Consider the following 20,798-nt stretch of genomic DNA (forward strand, 5'->3'; position numbering starts at 1 on the left):
TACCTGTCCACCTGCCTGGACAGCCGGCGGCCTTGCTTCCGGTCTACAGTCCACCACTGACACTCACCTGTTATTTTGGAGCAAGTCTCAGCATCATATTATTTACCTGCAAACATTTCAGTGTACATTTTTAAAGATGACTTTTTAAACACAGTAACATAGATTTGTTGCATTTAAATTTTTTTCTTAATATTATCAAAAAGCAATTGAATGCTTAGATTTCCCTGCTTGGTGTAAATTGTGTGTGTGTGTGTGTGTGTGTGTTCTTACAGTCTGTTTATTTGATTCAAGATCCAGGAGAGTTGCACATTTTGAAGTTAATTGATGCTTTGTAAGTCTTTTTCAATCTGTAAATTTCTCTGACATTTCTCTTTTATTTCTGTCAATGTATTTCTTGGACAAACTAGGTCTTTTTTCTGGTAGCATTTCTCACGATCCGGACTGTGGTGTTAAGACACTAATATACACAGTTTCATTTTATTTTACAAGACTTGAAAATTGCATTTTCTTTATTGTATTTCTGTGTTATAATTAGGTGAAGTTTTTTCATGCTATGTAAAATCTGTAGAACAAAGTACTTCGAGAAATCCAACTTTTATCCCTGTCCTGTCTACCCAGTTTTCTCCCTCCCCCAAAGCTAACCATTTTAAAAGGTTGTAGTTTATTCTATTTTTTTTAAAAAATTGAGAAAATATATTGACTCTTGAATGATGTGGGGGTTAGGAGGAACGATTGCCCAGCAGTGTGACATGTAAGGTCCCTTCCTCCCCTCTGTTCAGCATCTGCTTATTCAGCCAACCACAGGTCATACAGTACTATAGTTCATACTTACTGAAAAAAAAAAATCCACATGTAAGTGGACAGACAGCTCTAAGCCATGTTGTTCAAGGGTCAACACCCTTTCTTAGATACACTGTAACCTAGTATACACACGTCTCTCCACCTCTTCCACATAAACATATACTCTAGAAATCACAAAGATGGTTTCATCCTTCCTTTCACAGTTGCATATGACTTCGGTGTTTGGATGTACTGTAGTATATTCAACCAGTCGTTTAATGATGGACACTCAGGTTTTTTGTAAAAAGAGGTAAGAAAAAGAAGCATAGATTAGGATTGGACAAGTAGAAAAATAGGAAGAAGGTGGATTGATACCCAAATACATCTATATTTACATGTGGTGTAAATGGAATAAATACTTCAAGTCAAAGACAAAGATTGTCAAACTGGATTTTTGAAAAATTATTCTGTTTAAAAGAGATGAAGTTTAAGGACACACAAAAAAATAGAGTATGGGGGAAAGATGTAGTGTAAACACTAATCAAAAGAAAGTTGGTGTCTTGATATTAATATCAGACAAAAGAGATTTTAAGCCAGGAAGCATCACTAGAATTGAAGAGCAAAATTCATAATGACTGAAGGGTTAATCAACAAGAAAGATAAAAATTCTGACTTTGAAATTCACTTAATAATATAACTCAAAATACATAAAGCAACAACTGTCAAAACTGAGAAAAGAAATAAAAGCTCAATCATAATGTGATGATGTAACATATGTCTGTCAGTCACTGGTAAAATAAGCAGATAAAATCAGTAATTATATTAGAAATTTAAGAATATGATTTTCCTGCTCCAATAATTGCATGATTTATTTTCATTTAAATCCTTCTAAGCTGTTTGAATTTTTTAGTGCCATGGAAATATATTTCTTTTATAAAAACAAAAGGTGAACATAACTAATATGAATTACTCTAGTATCAGAGGTACAAATTATTAATGTTTAAAGTTTCCTTTGGGTGAAATAAGGAGTTAAGGATTTCCCCCGCACCTCGCAACTTTTCACTCTGTTCAGCTTTTTCAGACTTTACTTTCTAACCTAGCCTTCCCTGCCACACACACATCTTTTATAGTCCCTTTTGCATTAGGACTTCCCTGGTTGCTCTGACAGTAAACAATCTGCCTGAACTGCAGGAGACCTGGGATTGATCCCTGTCTCAGGAAGATTCCCTGGAGAAGGGAAAGGCAACCCACTCCAGCGTTCTTGCCTGGAGAATTTCATGGACAGAGGAGCCTGGTGGGCTACAGTCCACTGGGTTGCAAAAACTTGAACACAACTGAAGGAGTAACTCTTTGTATTATTTTAATTAAAAACCTCTATTGAAAGCTATAGTGAAGAATGTAACCAATGCCAGTGTTTACTCTGTCTTGTTCACTCTTAACCCTCCAAACTTGCCTGATTTCTTGTTTTGTTGTTAAGAAATAAAACATTAGAGAATTCCCTGCAGTCCAGTGGTTAAGACTCTACACTTCCACTGTAGGGGGCATGAATTCAATCCCTGGTTGGGGAATGAAGATCCCACATGCCATGCAGTGCAGCAAAAAAAAATAAATTAAAAAAAAACAAAAACACATTAGAAGTAGGCTCTCTCAGGATTTCCCTGGTGGTCCTGTAGTTGAGACTTCACCTTTCAATGCAGGGAGTATGGGTTTGATCTCTGGTTGGGAAGCTAAGATCCCACATGCCTTGAAGTCAAAAAACCAAAACACGAAATAGAAGCAATGTTGTAACAAATTCAATAAAGACTTTAAAAATCATCCACATCAAAATTTCTTTAAAAAAAAAAAAAGGAAGTAGGCTCTCCCTGCCCACTGATTTCCAGGCTGGCAGCCTGACTTCTCTTAAAATTGTAAATTGCAGGGGTACCAGTGAAGCCCAAGACAAGAAAACTTAAGGCAATGAGATTGACCAGTTGTCACCAACCCTCCCCAGTCTGGCCCAAAAAGGGTCCTTTGAGCTAATAAAAGACCCATCTCTGTTCAGAACCAAAGGAGGATTTTTTTCCTCGGGTCAGAGGGTGGAGAGGACAAGATTTTCTGACATGCCAGTCAGGTGATGGTAGACTGCTTCATAGGGTCTCCAGGGTGGGGAGGGGGCGAAGTTTTCTGTTTACCACTCAGGTCTGCAGTGCCCACCACAGCGACTCTGCACACAGCCCACTGCCGCCATCTTGGATTGAGTGTCCAGCCGGGCTTCTGTTTACCGCCTGGAGCTGAGGTGCCAGGGCAGCCATGCTCCGCGGGGAGCTCTGGGTCGAAGACACGGGTGTGAGGCCTCTGCATGCAGCCCCCAGTGAGCTGGAGAGACCAGACTCAGTACAGAGGAAAAGCAAGGTAAGACTTTTATTTTATTACCCATATTCTATTTTTATTTCTCCAAAACTGTTTATGGGCTTTGCTGGTGACACAAAGCCTTGAAGGTGGTTGAAGCATAAGCCTTGTCAGTGCAAATATGTGATAAACAGTCTATAATAGGAATACAAAAGGGTTTTATTTGAGACGAGCTGAGGGCTCCAAAATCACTGCAGATGGTGATTGCAGCCGTGAAATTAAAAGACACTTACTCCTTGGAAGGAAGGTTTTGGCCAACCTAGATAGCACATTAAAAAGCAGAGACAAAAAAAAAAAAAGCAGAGACAAATAAATAAATAAAATTTAAAAATAAAAAGCAGAGAAATTACTTTGCCAACAAAGGTCCATCTGGTCAAGGTTATGGTTTTTCCAGTGGTCATGTATGGATGTGAGAGTTGGACTGTGAAGAAAGCTGAGCGCCAAAGAATTGATGCTTTTGAACTGTGGTGTTGGAGAAGACTCTTTAGAGTCCCTTGGACTGCAAGGAGATCCAACCAGTCCATCCTAAAGGAGATCAATCCTGGGTGTTCATTGGAAGGACTGATGCTGAAACTGAAGCTCCAATACTTTGGCCACCTCATGCGAAGAGTTGACTCATTGGAAAAGACCCTGATGCTGGAAGGGATTGGGGGCAGGAGGAGAAGGGGACGACAGAGGATGAGATGGCTGGGTGGCATCACCAACTCGATGGACATGAGTTTGGGTAAACCCCGGGAGGTGGTGATGAACAGGGAGGCCTGGCATACTGCGATTCATGGGGTCGCAAAGAGTTGGACACGACTGAACTAAACTGAACTGAGGGCTGTGGCCCAGGAGAAGGCCTCTGAGTGGCTCTCAGGACCTGCTCTGTAGAAGCAGGGTTTTCAGCACAGTTTTGTGTCTTGTCAGAACAGTGGTCAAACCTGACAGGGGTCCATTCCATTAGAGTTTCCAAAAACACAGTTAAGTATCTGGGACTTCTCCGCAGTCCAGTGATTATGACTCAGCACTTTCACCGTAGAGGCCTGGGTTCAGTCCCTGGTCAGGAAGCTAAGATGCCAGAAGCCAAGAGGGAAAAAAAAAAAAAACTTAACAACTAAAACAGACCAGCACCTACTCAGCAGATCAGTACGGCCTTTGGAACCAGGAAGGGAGTCTTGTCATGGAAGGAGTCCCAGCATTGCCGTCCGAATAAGGGGAGGCATTTCATCCTTATTTTTAACATAGACATTCTTTGCTTCTGGTCAGTACACCTTTTCTTTCTTTATTATTATGATTTTTTAATATTTATTTATTTGGCTGTGCTGGGTCTTGGGCTTCCCCAAGTGACTCAGCAGTAAAGAATCTGCCTGCAATGCAGGAGATATGGTTCGATCCCTGGGTGAAGATCTTATATTCTTGCCTGGAGAATCCTATGGACAGAGGGGCCTGGCAGGCTACAGTCCATGGGGTCCCAAAGAGTCAGACATGACTGAAGTGACTGAGCATGCACACCGGGTCTTGGTTGCAGCATGTGGGATCTTCTAATTTTGGAGTGTGGGATCTTCCCTTTAGTTTCGGCATGCGGAATCTTTGGCTATGGCATGTGAACTCTTAGTTGCGGCATGTGGGCTCTAGTTCCCTGACCAGGGATTGAAGCCTTGCCCCCTGCGTTGGGAGAATGGAGTGTCAGCCACTGGACCACCAGGGAAGTCCTTGCACTCTTTAATGGTTAAAGCAGGTGTATAATGCAGGCTGTTTTAGCTAACATAAAGTTCAAGTTGACTCATATATAGCCAGACTGACTTCTCTGAACTATGTAAAAGCTTTCCTCTCCTTCTCATCAAAGAAGAGTGGGATCAGGAATAGCTGTTCCTTTAAGGATGGTGATGAACTTCTAAGCAGGATATTGGTTGCAATTAAGATGAAAGGAATGGCCTGGGGCCTTACAAGGTGGCTGCTTGCCACTGACTCACAGTGTTGAAAAGAATCATCCAGAGAACCTCCTTCTAGCGGCTGCAGGAGAGGTAGCCTGTGAATCAATGGAGAGTCGGGTCAGAAATGTGAAGGCAGTCCTTATAGCTAGGGAGCAGCTTCCCACCCCCACACTGGTGGGAGCAGGACTGAAGAAGGTGGGTGTCCACAGGTGACAGGCATTCTCTGCAGTGTCACCTGGCTAATCTTGGTTCCCTCTCATCCTTCTTATCTGCCTGTACCATGACAGTCCCTCGCCCCCACCATCAGTCCCACCAGCCCCACCGCCCACACTCAGCAAGGGTAGAATTAACTGTGCATTTGCAGTTCCTACAGATTTCAGTCCAACATGCCAACCAGATACTTTACAAATACTAAAAAAAAAACAACCAAAAAACCTACACTGACACCTCTTCAAGTGAACAGAGACCCTCCCACCACCCCAGCCAGCTTGATTCCAGGGAGGGAGGCTGGTCGCTGCAAAGTACTCCTGGCTGTCTGGAATCCTACTCCTCTGGACTTCTTTGCATCCACCTCTCAGTTATGTGTCTTTCAGTCTTTTCAGTTCAGTCGCTCAGTCGCATCCAACTCTTTGCGACCCCATGAATTGCAGCACGCCAGGCTTCCTTGTCCATCACCAACTCCCGGAGTTTACTCAAACTCATGTCCATTGAGTCGGTGATGCCATCCAACTATCTCATCCTCTGTCGTCCCCTTCTCCTCCTGCCCTCAATCTTTCCCAGCATCAGGGTCTTTTCAAATGAGTCAGTTCTTCCCATCAGGTGCCCAAAGTATTGGAGCTTCAGCTTCAGCATCAGTCTTTCCAATGAATATTCAGGACTAATTTCCTTTAGGATGGACTGGTTGGATCTCCTTGCAGTCCAAGGGACTGTCAAGAGTCTTCTCCAGCACCACAGTTCAAAAGCTTAGAAGTGTCATTTTTAAAGTTTCTTCCGCTTTTCTCCATGCTGTCGCAGTGGCGCTGGTCAGCTGCAACCTTGTACTTCAGACCAGAAGCTCTGCGAGAACCACTATTATGTGAAAAGGTGAGTCCTGGTAGCGGAGGACTAGAGCGTGGGGCAGGCTGCCCACCACAGGGAAGTGGCCATGTTTACGGGTGTGCTGACTTGAGTCTTTCCGTCGGGAATTTGAAATAAGCAGTTGTTTGAAAGTAGGCCTGTAGAAGGAGGCCCCCTGAGCTCATCTAAAATGTGGGTTTTATGTGAGATGATGAGTATTCACTAAACTTTCTGTGATAATCATTCCATGACGTATGTTAGTCAAATTATTAGGCAAAGTAGCGTATTAGTCGTTCAGTCAAGTCCAACTCTTTACAACCCTATGGACTGTAGCCTACCAGGCTCCTCTGTCCATAGGATTTCCCAGGCAAGAATACTGGAGTGGGTTGCCATTTCCTCCCCCAGGAGATCTTCCCAACCCAGAGAGCAAACTCAGGTCTCCTGTGTTACAGGCAAATTCTTTACTGTCTGAGCCACCAGGGAATTATTATACTGTACACCTTAAATTTATATAGTACTGTATGTCAATTATATTAATATAGCAATAAAACTGAAAAAAAAATGTGGATTTTGTGAGGCAGTTGGGGATTTCAGGGAAGTAAGTGTCCTGAGGAACCAGCTGACCAACTTGTTGGGGGGGCATGGTATCAGTGTCTGGAGGTCTCCCAGAGGTAGAAGGGCCTGAGCATCTCAAGTTCTTTTGAGCTGATGTAGGAAGAGAATGGGCTTCTGACATGGATGTTCCAGAAGGAGCAGGTTCCTGGTGGTGGCGGAGCCAGTGGGTGCAGCCTCAGCATGAAGGCTCAGGTGGGTGGCCAGGAGACACTCAAACAGCAGTGTGTCTGGGTGAGGGTCAGTCATCCTGTGGGCCCTGACCTCGCAGAGCAGGAAGCTGAGCCTTGGGGTGAAGAGGGAGTTCATGAGCAAAAGTATCCAGGAAATGAGGTGGGAGGAGGGCAGCCAGCAGGTTTGCAGAAAAGGAAAACACAGCAAGCATGAAGCTGTCCCCTGGGTGCCATAAGGTTTAAAGGAAAATAAAGCAAGTAATTGAAATCTGGTTAAGCATCCTAACCATGCCATCCTATCCTCTGTATTTTTCTCCTGAGGACCAGAGAAATGGAGAGTCTGAGGAGTCACAGTGTATTTCTGACGTGCATTGAATGTAGACGTTCGCCATTTCTCACATATCAGAGACCTTAAGCTTGTAAGAAAATGGAGACAGTGTTTAAAATGTAAATTTTTTGTATTGTGAAAATGGTTATATCCTGGAGAATTAAAGTGCAGTGGAGAGACTTCACTGGCGGTCCAGTGGTTAAGAATCTGCCTTCCAGTGCAAGGCACACAGGTTCTACTCTTGATCAGAGAAATAAGATCCCACGTACCATGCGGCAACTAAGCCTACTTGCTGCAATTAAGATCAAAATTAAATAAATATTTTAAAAAATCAAAATGGTTTCCTTAAAAATGAAGTGAAATCACTGTTTCACCAGCTGCTCCTCATCTAAGAGAAGTATACCTTTATGTCTGTAGGAGTCTTTTTACCAAGGCATTCTGGAACATTGTCTCTGACACTTTGAAAAAGTAAAAAAGCAAATAAAAATCAGTGGTAATCAAAGGAGTGGCTTTGCTAAAGTCTTTTACACTGAATGAGTAAAGAGCCCATAGCTCCGATGTTGCTGCTGCTAAATTGTTAAAGACAGTGGGGTATACAGATAATTTCATTATTGATTTAGAAAATAACTTCACCTCATTTCCAGGGTTTGTGAGTATTGTCACTGAACAGAACTTGTGTCTGCTCACTTGCCACATGGCAAAGCCAACTTACTGGCCCTGGACTGTGGTGAAGGGAAGGCCAGGGCTTATTTGCGGGCGTCAAGCAAGGAGTACAGACAGCTCATGCTCAAAAGACCCAGACTCCCAGGCAGCTCTCTGGGAAGGGTTTTTAAAGATGACATGTGGGGTGAGGGCTGCAGGGTGCATGACTTTCTTCTGATTGGCTGGACGTGAGGTAACCAGGTGGTATTTCAGGAATCTTAATTATCAACCTTCTGGGTCCAACCAGCCTGGGGTTTACCAGCTGTGGTCAGCATCCAACTGGGGGCGGCGGATGGTCTTAGTTCCTATAGAAATCTCTAGGGTATGTATCTGATTGCTGTGTACATCCCTTGGGAAGAACTAGGCCTCTGTTTTACTATTGACCTACTGTCATTACTTTTCTTCACTTCAGTTCAGTTCAGTCACTCGATCATGTCGGACTCTTTGTGACCCCATGGACTGCAGCATGCCAGGCTTCCCTGTCCATCACCAACTCCCCGAGGTTGGTCAAACTCAAGTCCATCAAGTTGGTAATGCCATCCAACCATCTCATCCTCTGTTGTCCCCTTCTCCTCCTGCCTTCAATCTTTCCCAGCATCAGGGTCTTTTCCAAAGAGTCAGTTCTTCCCATCAGGTGCCCAAGTATTGGAGCTTCAGCTTCAGCATCAGTCCTTCCAGTGAATATTCGGGACTGGTTTCCTTTAGGATTGACTGGTTTGATCTCCTTGCTGTCCAACGAACTCTCAAGAGTCTTCTCCAGCAGCACAGTTCAGAAGCATTCATTCTTCTTCATCAGTTACTTTTCTTGCTTAACTGCTTTTCCTTTGTGTCTGCATTCTCTCACTTCCCTAATTAGTAACTGCTTGTGCCTGTTCTTTGGAGCTCAGGGGAGGCCTGGGAGACAAGAAACAGGGGACACAGAGGGGTTTTTGTACCCTTTAGGGCCCCAAAGGATCCTGCTCAGTCTCAGTATTACCCTTCCAGTGGGAGAGTCCAGCCTCAAACAGAGCAGCTTCCAGCTGTAGGAATGGGCCCTTCCACAGTGGCCCCGTGTCGTGCTCGCTTCGGCAGCACATACACAGTGGCCCCGTGTCAGCAGAAATGGTGTTGCTCTGGCTGGGCTGTTGGCAAGATGCAACCATACAAATTTAACTACAGTTTTAACTGTGATGTTGGAATGTAATAAGAAGTACAAATTTGGGGCTTCATCCTAAGTTCCTAGCCAGAGCTCCCAACACCGCTGTAATTTCCTAAGTGATAAAAGAAACAGCACCGTTGACTATAATATTTGGGTTCGGTGAGTGATAAACATGAAAAGAGCATCCTTTGTTATTCCTAACAACACCTGCATTTATATGAATAGGGTGAATTTTGGAAAGCCCCTAAGGATGGGGGCTGGTTGCCAGGGAAACCAGCCATATGATTAGATGGTTGGAATGTCAGCCCAAGGGGAACTTGAGTCCTGAGATGCCAGAAGGTGATGTGCCCAGAGTGGGTATGGAAGCTCCGAACCTGTGGGGATGGGGGTGCTTTGCCCCATGCGACTTCTCCATTCCACTCTTCCTGGGTTGTATCCTTTCTAATAAACTGGTGAACATAAGTGGATGTTTCCCTGTGAGCCGTTCCAGCAAACCATCAAATCCTATCATTGTAATGAATATGGGAAATACTTGTACTCATATTTTATTCAACATCAGAAAATCCACTCTGCAGAGAAATCTTTTCAGTGCAAAATATGCAGAAGTATTTCAAGCAGAATACACATCTTATTGTGCACCACAGAACTCAGATGGGCAGGGAACCCTTTGAATGTAAGGGATGAGGGAATGCTTTCATCCAGAGCTCATCTCTCACGCATCGTCAGAAAATTCATACTGGAATGAATACATGATTCCCAAACACGTGTTAAGAATTACACGTATGCCTCAGTCCCAGCTAATCGCTTCCACTGACTCTGAAATCATACAGAGAGAGGCTCCCTGTGTACTGAATGTCTAGTGTCTAGAAAAAGGTCACCTCTTACTTCCCATCACAGTATTCAAACTTGGGGAAATCGCTGAATATCGTGAATAGAGTAGGGTAACTTCTCCCATGATTACAAAATCCTTTTCAAACACTAGATTCATAGTGGAAAAGGCCTTATGGGTTTCCCCAGTGGCTCAGATGGTAAAGAATCTGCCTGCAATGCGGGATACCTGGGTTTGATCCCTGGGTCAGAAAGATCCCCTGGAGAAGGAAATGGCACCCCACTCCAGTAGTCTTGCCTGGAGAATCCCATGGACAGAGGAGCCTGGTGGGCTACAGTCTATGGGGTTGCAAATGACTGTGTGACCAACACTTACTTATGAATGTGTGAGAAAGTCTTCACTTAAAAGGTGGATTTTATTCTCCATGTCCTCACACTAGAGAGAGAATCTATGAATGTAATAACCATGAAAAGTCTTGAATCATAGCTCATCCCTTGTTGGCAACTGAGGACTCCTATTACCAGAAGGGGGGAACCCTCTAAATATCCCCAATGTGACACAGTTCTCAAACAGAGTAGATATCTTATTAAAGATCAGATCTGAAAAATCTCACTAGAAAAAGATCTTACCACTGTAGAAACTGTGAGGAAATCTCTTCACTAAAATACACACCTTCCTGAATAGTAGGAAATTCATAGTAAATAAATACCTCTTTTTATTTTTTTTTCTTTTTGGCTGCTCGGCTTATGGGATCTTAGTTCTCTGACCAGGGATTGAATCTTATGATTCTTAATTAATGTACAAACACTGACATGATCATTCAGCCCACTTGCCCTCAGAAGATTTTCACTGGGAGAAATCTAATGAAGTATGAGCAAAGCCTTCAGCCAAGGGTCGTTACCTCACTGTGTTTCCTTCATTGCCTGGATATCATCATATTTAGACGATGGAAGGAAATTTTTAAGTGGTGTTGAATGTGAGAAATCCTTCTAAGATTTCCCTCCCTTATAGTCTGTCCCCAGATCGTCATGAAGTTGAACACATCAGAAGAAAGGGGGGCTGTTTTGTAATGTATAGTGACAAAAATCCAGACTTTCCCTAAAAACAGAACTATATTTGCTAAAACTAAAACTACAACATTTAGTTTAACAAATAAACTTAAAAATAAACTTTTAGTTCAAAAAAGTATATCCATTAACCTATAGATGTGTTTCTAATGTTATATTATCTTCCCAATCTAATTACTAAATCTATTTATTCCAATGAATAAATAATAGTCTTTAATCTCGTGGTAAATTTTAAAGTTTCGTTTGGCCCCAAAATATAGTAATCAATCTATGTTCTTATCTAATTCTCTTCATTCTCCAACATCAAGGTAGTTATCAATTTTTAAAATATTTATTTATGTATTTGGCTGTACTGGATCTTAATTGCAGGATCTTCAACCTTCCTTGCAGCATACAAACTCTTAGTTTTGGCATGTGGGATCTAGTTCCCTAACCAGGGATCAGATCCAGGCCCCCTGCATTGGGAGCAGAGTCTTAGCCACTGGGCCAGCAGAGAAGTTCTTCAGTTTGTTGCTTTTTAACATCACCTGTTCTGCTTTATTTCTGATTGCTTTTTTTTTTTCAGTTTCTCATTCTTTTTTAAAATGGAAATCATCCCCTTATCACTCTGAGCATGCCACATACACTTATTGTGAAGTCTTTATCAGTTTATTCCAAAGTGTAAATTTGGAGTGAATTCACATTCTAATGTTTTATCTTCTTGGAAAGCTTTTGTTTTATTCTTTCCCTGTTACTCTGAGCTCACACTTCTCTGCCTAGTGTTCTACACTTGTTTGCACCTGACCCTGGGCCCAGCTAAAGTCCTATAAACTTCACTTCAGGCCTCCCCTGCCCCATGCTAGTCTCACAGTCACGCAGAATCAGGAAATGGGCCAACTGGAGGCTTGGCTGTGAGGCTCATCTGTGTGTTCCTGCCTCCCCAGTCTCACGGTTTTGGAAATGCCACCTCCCCAGGTGGCAGTCAGCAGTAGTTGTTTATTTTTTCCAGCTTCCTTTCAGGACCTGTTCTGCCTCTCACTTCCAGCAGTGAGCCTTGTGTGGAACATCTTTAGTTCCCTTTATCCCATAGGATTCAAACTCCCAGTCAATTCTCCTGACTTCCGGACCAGAGCACAGCACATCCCAGGCTGCAGTCTGCTCTGCTTTGCATTTCTGCAAAGAGTGTATTTGTCTCTTTTCTGCTTGATCTTTTCAGTCTTCAGCTATTCATCTTATCCTTGGGTTTATCTAGGAATATTGGGTTTTCTATTTCATTATTTTTTCTGTCACTGATGTATGTTTGGAGCAGAGAAGGTACATCAAGCATGAATTCTTTCTCATCCCTGGCCATTCATTCTTCTCTGCCCAACCAAGTCTTTATGTCCAGAGGCTACCATGCAAGGGAAGTTTTATGTCTGTTAATCCAGTGGTGTATCTGGACTGACTACCATTTACCACATAATCAGCTGCCAGGTCTTTGATGAGACAGATGGGGAAAGTTTACCACAGGTTGATTAGTTCTGAATGATTTAGCAGATTATAAACCAGTTCTCTCCTTCATGTCCAAACCACTAAGAGAGAGGTTGGATTACAAAACCTGAGAGACCTGTTCCGGATTTTAATGACCTTCCATCTGTATTAAGTCATCATTTCAGAGGATATACAGAGCACCCAGGTTGTTTTTGAGAGTTAACTCAGTGAATTTGTAATTACTACCAAAGTTGAGTATGAGCTTATTAGCCGGTCTCATCCTAGGATGTATACCTCAGAGCACGTTACGGCCTCACTACAGAATATCCAGGCCTGTGAAGGGCTGGGGAAAAGCTGAACACATCTAACCTCTAAAGCCGGACCACTTACAAACAAGATACCTCTTATTTAAGAAGGCCCTTTTTGGGACTTCCCTGGTGACCCAGTGGTTAAGACTTCACTTCCAATGCTGGGGGTTCATTAATGTTTGGAGGAACATACACACTCTTCCAGGCTAGTGCTTTACACACATTAGTGCACTAGTTCAACCCTGGTTGGGGTGCTAAGCTCCCACATGTCTCATGGTCAAAAACCTCAAAAAACATTAAAAAAAAAAAAAGAAGCAATATTGTAACAAATTTAATAAGGACTTTGAAAAATAGCCCACATTAAGATCCTTTTAAAACAAAAAAAAAGGTCCTTTCCCCAACTCAAGGCAAGCCCTTCACCCACCAGAGTGAGGGAGCATCCCACCACCACCACCCCACCCCCGCTTCTGGAAGAAAACAGATGCAGCACAGGGCTCAAAAGTGTGGGTTTTGGAATCTAAATGTGAGCCTCAGGCCCAGCTCACTGCTGATTGGCTATGAAATTGACAAGTTAACTTTCTCTGCCTTCATTTCCTCATCCGTCGAGAAAGAAATGCAAGTGTCAGTTGCTCAGTCGTGTCTGACTCTGTGACCCCATAGGCTGCAGCCCACCAGGCTCCTCTGTCCATGGAATTCTCCAGGCAAGAATACTGGAGTGGGTTGCCACGATTTCCTCAAGGGAGTCTTCCTAACCCAGGGATTGAACCTAGGTCTCCTGCATTGCATTGCAGGTGAATTCTTTATCCTGTGAGCCACCAGGGAAGCCCAAGAATACTGGAGTGGGCAGCCATTCCCTTCTCCAGGGGATCTTCCCAACCCAGGCATCAAACCCGAGTCTCCCGCACTGTAGGCAGATTCTTTACCTTCTGAGCCAGCAGGGAAGTCCCACGAGAAAGGCCTAATAGTAGTCTTCCCTCCTGGAACTTTTATGAGCACTAAGTGAACTAGTGTGTGTAAAGCACTAGTCTGAAAGAGCATGTATGTTCCTCCAAACATCACAAAACCCAGAATCACCATATGATCCAGCAACCTGGGTACATATTCAAAAGTACTGAAAGCAGGGATTCGAATAGGTACTTGTACTTCCACATTCACAGCAGCATTATTCACTGTAGCCAAGAGGTAGAACCGACCCAGGTGTCTTATCGATAGATGAATAAATAAAAAATGCAGTCTATCCATAAAGTGAAATATTATTCAGTCTTAAACAGGAAGGAAATTCTGACACAGGCTGCAGCATGGCTGAGCCGTGAGGATATTGTGCTCAGGGAAATAAGCCAGACACAAAAGCACAAATAGTGTATGATTTCACTTAGACATGCTGTATGCTTAGTCACTCAGTTGCGTGTGACTCTTTGGGACCCCATGGACTGTAGCCCACCAGGCTCCTCTGTCCATGGGGATTCTCCAGGCAAGAATACTGAAGTGAGTTGCCACGATTTCCTCCAGGGAGTCTTCCTAAGCCAGGGATTGAACCTAGGTCTCCTGCATTGCATTGCAGGTGAATTCTTTATTCTGTGAGTCACCAGGGAAGCCCAAGAATACTGGAGTGGGCAGCCATTCCCTTCTCTAGCAGATCTTCCCGACCCAGGAATTGAACTGGAGTCTCCTGCATTGCAGTCAGATTCTTTACTGGCTGAGCTACCTAGAATGTTTGACCTCTCTGTCAAATTCATAGAGACAGGGAGTTGAAGGGCAGGTGCCAGGGCTGAGGGAAGAGGGGAAGGGAAGTTAGTGTTTAATGGGTAGACTTTCAGTTTGAGAAGATGGAGAAACTCTGGGCACACATGATACTGATGGTTGCTTAAAAGTGATGAAGATGGTAAATGTTATGTTCTATGTATCTTACCACAATTTTAAACGCAAGGAGAATCACATGACAGCATAACATTTGCTATAAAATGACTGTTTATTTCTTTGATCGCTTTTACTGAACAAACCTTCTCCAGATCCTGTGCTGGGACTGCTGCTCCCAAGAGGAGTGAGACTCAGGCCCTGCCCTCAGAGCTTGTGGTCCAGCAGAGGTGAGGCATCTACATAGTGTGTCCTGGGGGATAAAGGCCAGTCAGCGGCTTGAGGGGCACCGGGAACAACTAGCCAGCTCTTCTTGAGAGACCAGTGAAAGTCAAAAAGCCTTTCTGGATAGCGTCGCATGTGACCTGAATCCTGAAACTTGATAACATGGTCATCAAGCTCTGGGGTTTGGGCTGTGAGGTGGAGAGAAATCTGGGCACTGCGGGGCCTGGTGCATAAGTGGCCATGTGCTTGGTTCTCCTGGGCTCGAGGTGTCCAAGGAGGCAAGACCACGCCAGCAGACAAGGCTTAAGAACGAGGCAAACAAAGACCGGACCACAGAGGGCTCTGGGCTCTGGAGAACCACCCCTCAGCAGTGCTAGATATGTTACTTGGTTTTTCATTGTTATTTCTCCTGTATTGCAGTCAGATTCTGTACCATCTGAGCCACCAGGGAAGCCCTCTAGACTAAATAGCAACTGATAAAAAGCCGAAAAGTCTAGTGTTTTTAAGCCTTCTCAGAGAGAATGATCCGCGTGAGTTTGTGAGACATCAAACACTTATTAGACCCAAATTGCTCATCCTCAGAAGGAGTACTAAGCTATTTGCACACAAACCTCAGTCTAACATAAACTTGTTACTTTGTGCAGCTCCAGGGGTAGAGAAAATGTTTCTCTCTTCCTTTTTCTCCCAGTGTTTCAAACTGAGCTTTATTGATTATGACTTGTATTCATTTCAAGTAGCTTTCAAGTAAAAGACTTACATAACTAGTTTTACTTAATGTTCAAGAGGGTGCATGTTCCCAGTGAATCAAGAAACTAATATTTTTACGCAGGAAGCTACACACAAATCTAGACCTCATTGTTGGGGACTACAACCTGAAGTTCTCTGTGGGATATGAAGGAATCCCCATCAGCTACAGCCAGGAAATGTTTCCTGTGAAGTCAGAGCAGCACTGTTGGGTTTCTAAGAGATAAAGCAGACTGTTGGCAGCCTAATGCTTTGCTGGATGATAGTACTTCTGGTATCAACAAGCTGCTAGAAATCCTCCCTGCAGCCCACTTCCTGCAAACAAATACATTCTAGAGGTCTGCCCAGTCCTAGTTCACCAAGTCCATTCGGAACAACTCACTAGATGCTTAACAAATTTGCCTCATGTTAGGAAAGGTATCAAACAAATCTTATTTCTCCCAGAGATTTTAGGGAATCGGCACCAAATAATTCAGAAAGTGCAAACAAGTCAGTGCCCTTTGGGTTTTGAATTGAATGAAAGCCACAGAGCATCTGTTGTGCAGGCTGCCCTGGCTATGCACAAGGCACCTGAGTGTTCTAATATTGTTCCCATCATGCACTTGAGAGTCTGAGAGTTGGGGTCCATATCACTTTGTTCTCTCTGAAACTTCAAGTCAGCACCTCAGCTAATCTGTCAATCTCGTGAGCAAAAACTAGCATCCACACCATGAGCTTCCCAAGTGACAAGTGAAAAAAATGAAAGTGTTAGTCATCAGTCATATCCAACTCTTTGGGACTCCATGGACTGTAGCCTGCCAGGCTCCTCTGTCCATGGGATTCTCCAGGCAAGAGTACTGGAGTAGGCTGCCCCCTCCATCAGGGGATCTTCCCGACCCAAGGATCAAATTCATGTCTCCTGCATTACAGGCAGATTCTTTACTGTCTGAGCCACCAAAGAATCTCCAAGTGACAAGTGAGAGCAGATAATTTTGCTGCCTTTCATCCCTGGTTGACAAACACTCTGACATTGCTCTCGGTGTCTGGAGCAGTGATTCTCAACTAGGGATGACTTTATGCCCCAGGGACTGATGGCAATGTCTTGAGACATTTTTGATGTCATGAGTAGGAGTGGGTGGAGGGATGCTACTAAATGTTCTACAGTGCACAGGGAGCCTCCCTCCCATCCTCAAAGAAGTGTCCAGTTGAAATGTCAGTATTGTCAAGATTAAAAACACTTGAGTGCCTCCCATTTAGTCCTCTCAGAAAGTCAAAGTTTTCTGCCCACCAAAATCATTCTCCCCTTTGGTAGCAATGGGAGTTATAGCAAGGTGCAAGACTGGACTACATTTCCCAGCCTCCTTTGCAGTTCAGTGTGGTCATGTGATTGGTTCTCACCAATAGATCATGACCTAAAGTGCTATCCCTCCCCCTTCTGCTGGCAAGATGTAAATGACAGCCAAGCTATGCTGGAGCCTCAGTTTGGATCCTGGGTCCCTGAATCACTATATGGGAGAGAGCCACTGTCACTAAAAGCACACACTGGAGTCTGTTATGTGAATGAGACGTTTCTGTTGTGTTTGAGCCAATAAGCATCTTTAGGTCTGTCTGTCGCAGCAGCTGAGCTCATCCTAGCTAAAAGCAGACATTCCCCCAAAAGTTCATTTTGGCCCTAGGAGCCTTAGGGAATGGAGACCTCTGAATGTGGTAGTAATCTTTGCCCTGGGGTTAGCGTGGGCACCGCCCCCCCCCCCCAGCAGGGAGGGGCCTGCACCTGTCAAAGCCCAATGCTGGGGCTCCTGCCTTGCTCAGCACAGCCTCAACTCCAGAATATGTGGGGGTTTGATCCCAGCTCTGTGCGATTCAGCTACATCATAACAGTTGGGGTACTTGAGTTGACAGTGGCAGAACTTCAACTGGGACCAGCTCAGGCAACAAAAGGAAGAGGCGGCTCAGGAAACCAAACCTCAAGAAAAGCAGCCAGTGGACCTGCGTCCGGGCCACCCGGAGCAGCGGGACTCACCTCCTCCACCTCCTGCCTCTGCTGTTCTAGGGAGTTGGCTTAGTTTTGGATTTCTGCAGTCAAGCCTCTTCACACAGGATGGAAAAGGCTTATTCATCCTCGAACTCATACACACATTTTGAAAAACTCCAGGAGGGTCTTGGGTTGAGCATTCATGCTATGGCTGGAGCTGGGATGTGTTTGGGAAGCAGTGAGAAATGGGGCTGCCCCCACATAAACAATCCCATATGAGCATTTTGTTCAGTGAAGATCCACTCACCTTCCCAGTGACCCATCTTTGTCCCCACCCATGATGCTTAGCCAGAGATAAGGGTGTAGGCATAGGGAAAGTATCACAGAATTATTTTCCTCACAACTTCACACCCCACCCCTACCATTGCCAGTGAGGGTTGTCTGAAATACAACAGGAGATGATTAGAACAGTGCAAGATGTGATCAATCACAAAATATGATGGCACGTGAAGTCTGCTATGTGACTAAAGTTGGAAATTTTTCAGCAAGATAAACTGACTACCATCTGTCTCAAGCAATCCTCTCCTGTTTCTAGTGGCTCATCCTAGTTTATTTCATTCATAGCATTCATCCCACTCTGGTTACTTGGTTTATCTGTTTACTTGTTTATTGTCCATCCCTCCTACTAGAATGCAAGCCTCTGGGGGCCGGGATCTTGTCTGTCTTGGTTCCTGCAGTGTCCTCACCCAGCCAGGTGCCAGACATGATGTGTGCAAGAGAGCATTGCTTCTGCCAAAGCTCGGGCATGTGGGGTTTTGCTGAGGGCTCTTCCACTTGTCCTCTGTGTGTGATGACCGAACTGTCTGCAGGTACTTCTTGGAATCTGCTCCTATTTGCATCACTCCTTGTAGAGAAGTTCCTTGAAGTCTCTGAGACCTGAAAGTGTGTTTTCAAGTGTAATTTCCCATGTTTTTGTAGTTCTGTTTTATTTCTTTGACTGGTCACATAGAAGATGGAGATTTCTGGTACAAACAGAAGAGTCAAAATTAGAAAGTTGTGAATCCATAAAACAGTGATTGCCCTTTGGAGATGGTGTTCAGAGTCTCATCTCCCAAGTTTTTTCCACTCATTCCATACATTTTTATTTCTTGGCAGGGGCTCAATTCACTCTCTTGAAATCAAACTTTCAAGTCCTTCCAGTGACCTGTTCTTCAGCATTTGTCACCACTGATTGCTCTTTCCAAAACTTTCTCCATCCTTGACTTTCACAGCAGTTATCCAAGACCCTGTTTCATCCTCCTTTGCTGTCTTGCTCTGACATCTCCTCTGAGTTCTCTTCAAAGTTTCCCCGCTTCCTCCAGTGTGTTAAATGACGCTGCGCCCACTGGCCTGCTTGTCCTTGCCCTCATCCCCAGACTCACTTGGGTTCAGTTACTGCTCAATGTGGAGTTCTTGACCTCACACTCTAGTTAGATCTTGTGCTATGCCAACATGCATCTCGGACTCATCGTGTGTAGGACAGAAGTCATTTCCTCCCCACATTCTTGCTCCTCTAGCTGCTTCTCTTCCCCTCGGCATCTTCCTTCCCCGCTTCCGACTCGTGACCAATCCTGTCCATTCTGCGTCCTCAGCGTCCCTCTCTGACTTGCCTCTCCTGGCCCTGTTGCATCCTGCCATCCTTGTTTCCATCTGTGAGCCAAGCCTCCTCTCCTCATCCCCAGTTCTGCACCCAGTGGCTCCCCCCACACGTTCTCCAGAATAATCACCCCACGCAGCTTAGCCCTGTCACTGTTCCCTCTCCACCCTGAGCTTTTTAACACTTCAGTACCCTGAATGCAGGATTAAGCCCCATGTCCAGGTCACTTAAGGCCACTTGTGGCCAGACCCCTGCCACCCTTCCCAACCTCTGCTCTATCCCCGGCACCCTGTACCCCAACTCTGTGGAACCGTTGGCGGGTGCCCCATGTGCCAAGCTACAGCCGCTTCCTCTCTGCAGACTGCCTGCCCTTAGTCAGTCGCCTTTAATAACCAGTGTGTAGGGATGCCTCCTCGGGGCCCTCTTCCCCCTTGTGAGTCACTGTCCCCACCGTGTGTTTATCACCATCACAAGCCCTATTACACCTCGCCGCATTTATCTGATTACAAGTCTGTCTTCCCTGTTGGACTATAAATTTCATGACACATGGTAGGCTTTCAGTATGCATTCCTTAGATGGCTATCACATGGTAGGCTTTCAGGATGCGTTCCACGGATGGATATCGCATGGTAGGCTTTCAGTAAGCATTACATGGATCGATCTCACACACATAAACTCCAAAAAGGGCCACTTTGTTGTTTTGTCACGGCTGTATCCTCAGCCTGTCTTGTAGCAGATAGTCAACATATTTGTTGACTCTGTGAGTGAGTACAAATAAAAATACTCCAAGAGTATATAACAGGCACATATCCTAGAGGCTGACTTTCTGGGAGTCTATGAATCGATGGAGTTTTTCCTTCAAAGCTCAAGGAGACCTCAACCACTCCTGTCTGTCCCTCGATGGCCAGAAACCAGCCAAGCAACCGTGGCTTCCTCCCGGGCCTCCGGATGACTCACAGGACGCCTTTCTTGGGGAGGAGTGGGAGGAGATGATGGTTAACAAAAATAACCACAGACACAGGAGATCATCAAGCCTCCGTCTGTGGAGTGAACAATGGAGGGCGCATCCAAGGTCTCTCCCAGGCAGGGCAAAGCAGGTGTCTGTCCTTCCAGCAGCAGTGAGATTCAGTGTACATGGTCCGAGAGTCAGCCAGCCTTCCAGTAGAGAAAATAAAACTGCCACGGCTCCCAAGGCACCTGCTGCTGGTGTTACATGTGAGCATTCTTTGTAAACTGTGAAGGAAACACACACTGGTGATTATTAAAGTTAAGTTGATTTTTCCCTCTTTGTATCTTTTTTATTTTTACAAAGGGCTTTATGTCATTTGATAATGACATCAACCAGGAGAAAAGGGCAATTTTTAAAAAAACTTTTTATTTTGTACTGGAATATAGCCGACTAACAATGTTGTGATAGTTTCAGATGCACAGCAAAGGGACTCAGCCATAGATACACATGCATCCACTCTCCCCTAAAACTCCTCTCCCATCCAGGCTGCCACATAACACTGAGCAGAGTTCCTTGTGCTATGCAGTAGGCCCTTGTTGGTTATCCATTTTAAATATAGCAGGGTGTGAAGATGTCCATCCTGAACTCTCTAACTATCCCTCTCTCCACCCTCAGTCCTCTCTGGCAACT

The sequence above is a fragment of the Odocoileus virginianus genome, chromosome 17 (genome assembly GCF_023699985.2).
Source record: "Odocoileus virginianus isolate 20LAN1187 ecotype Illinois chromosome 17, Ovbor_1.2, whole genome shotgun sequence".
NCBI lineage: Eukaryota > Metazoa > Chordata > Mammalia > Artiodactyla > Cervidae > Odocoileus > Odocoileus virginianus.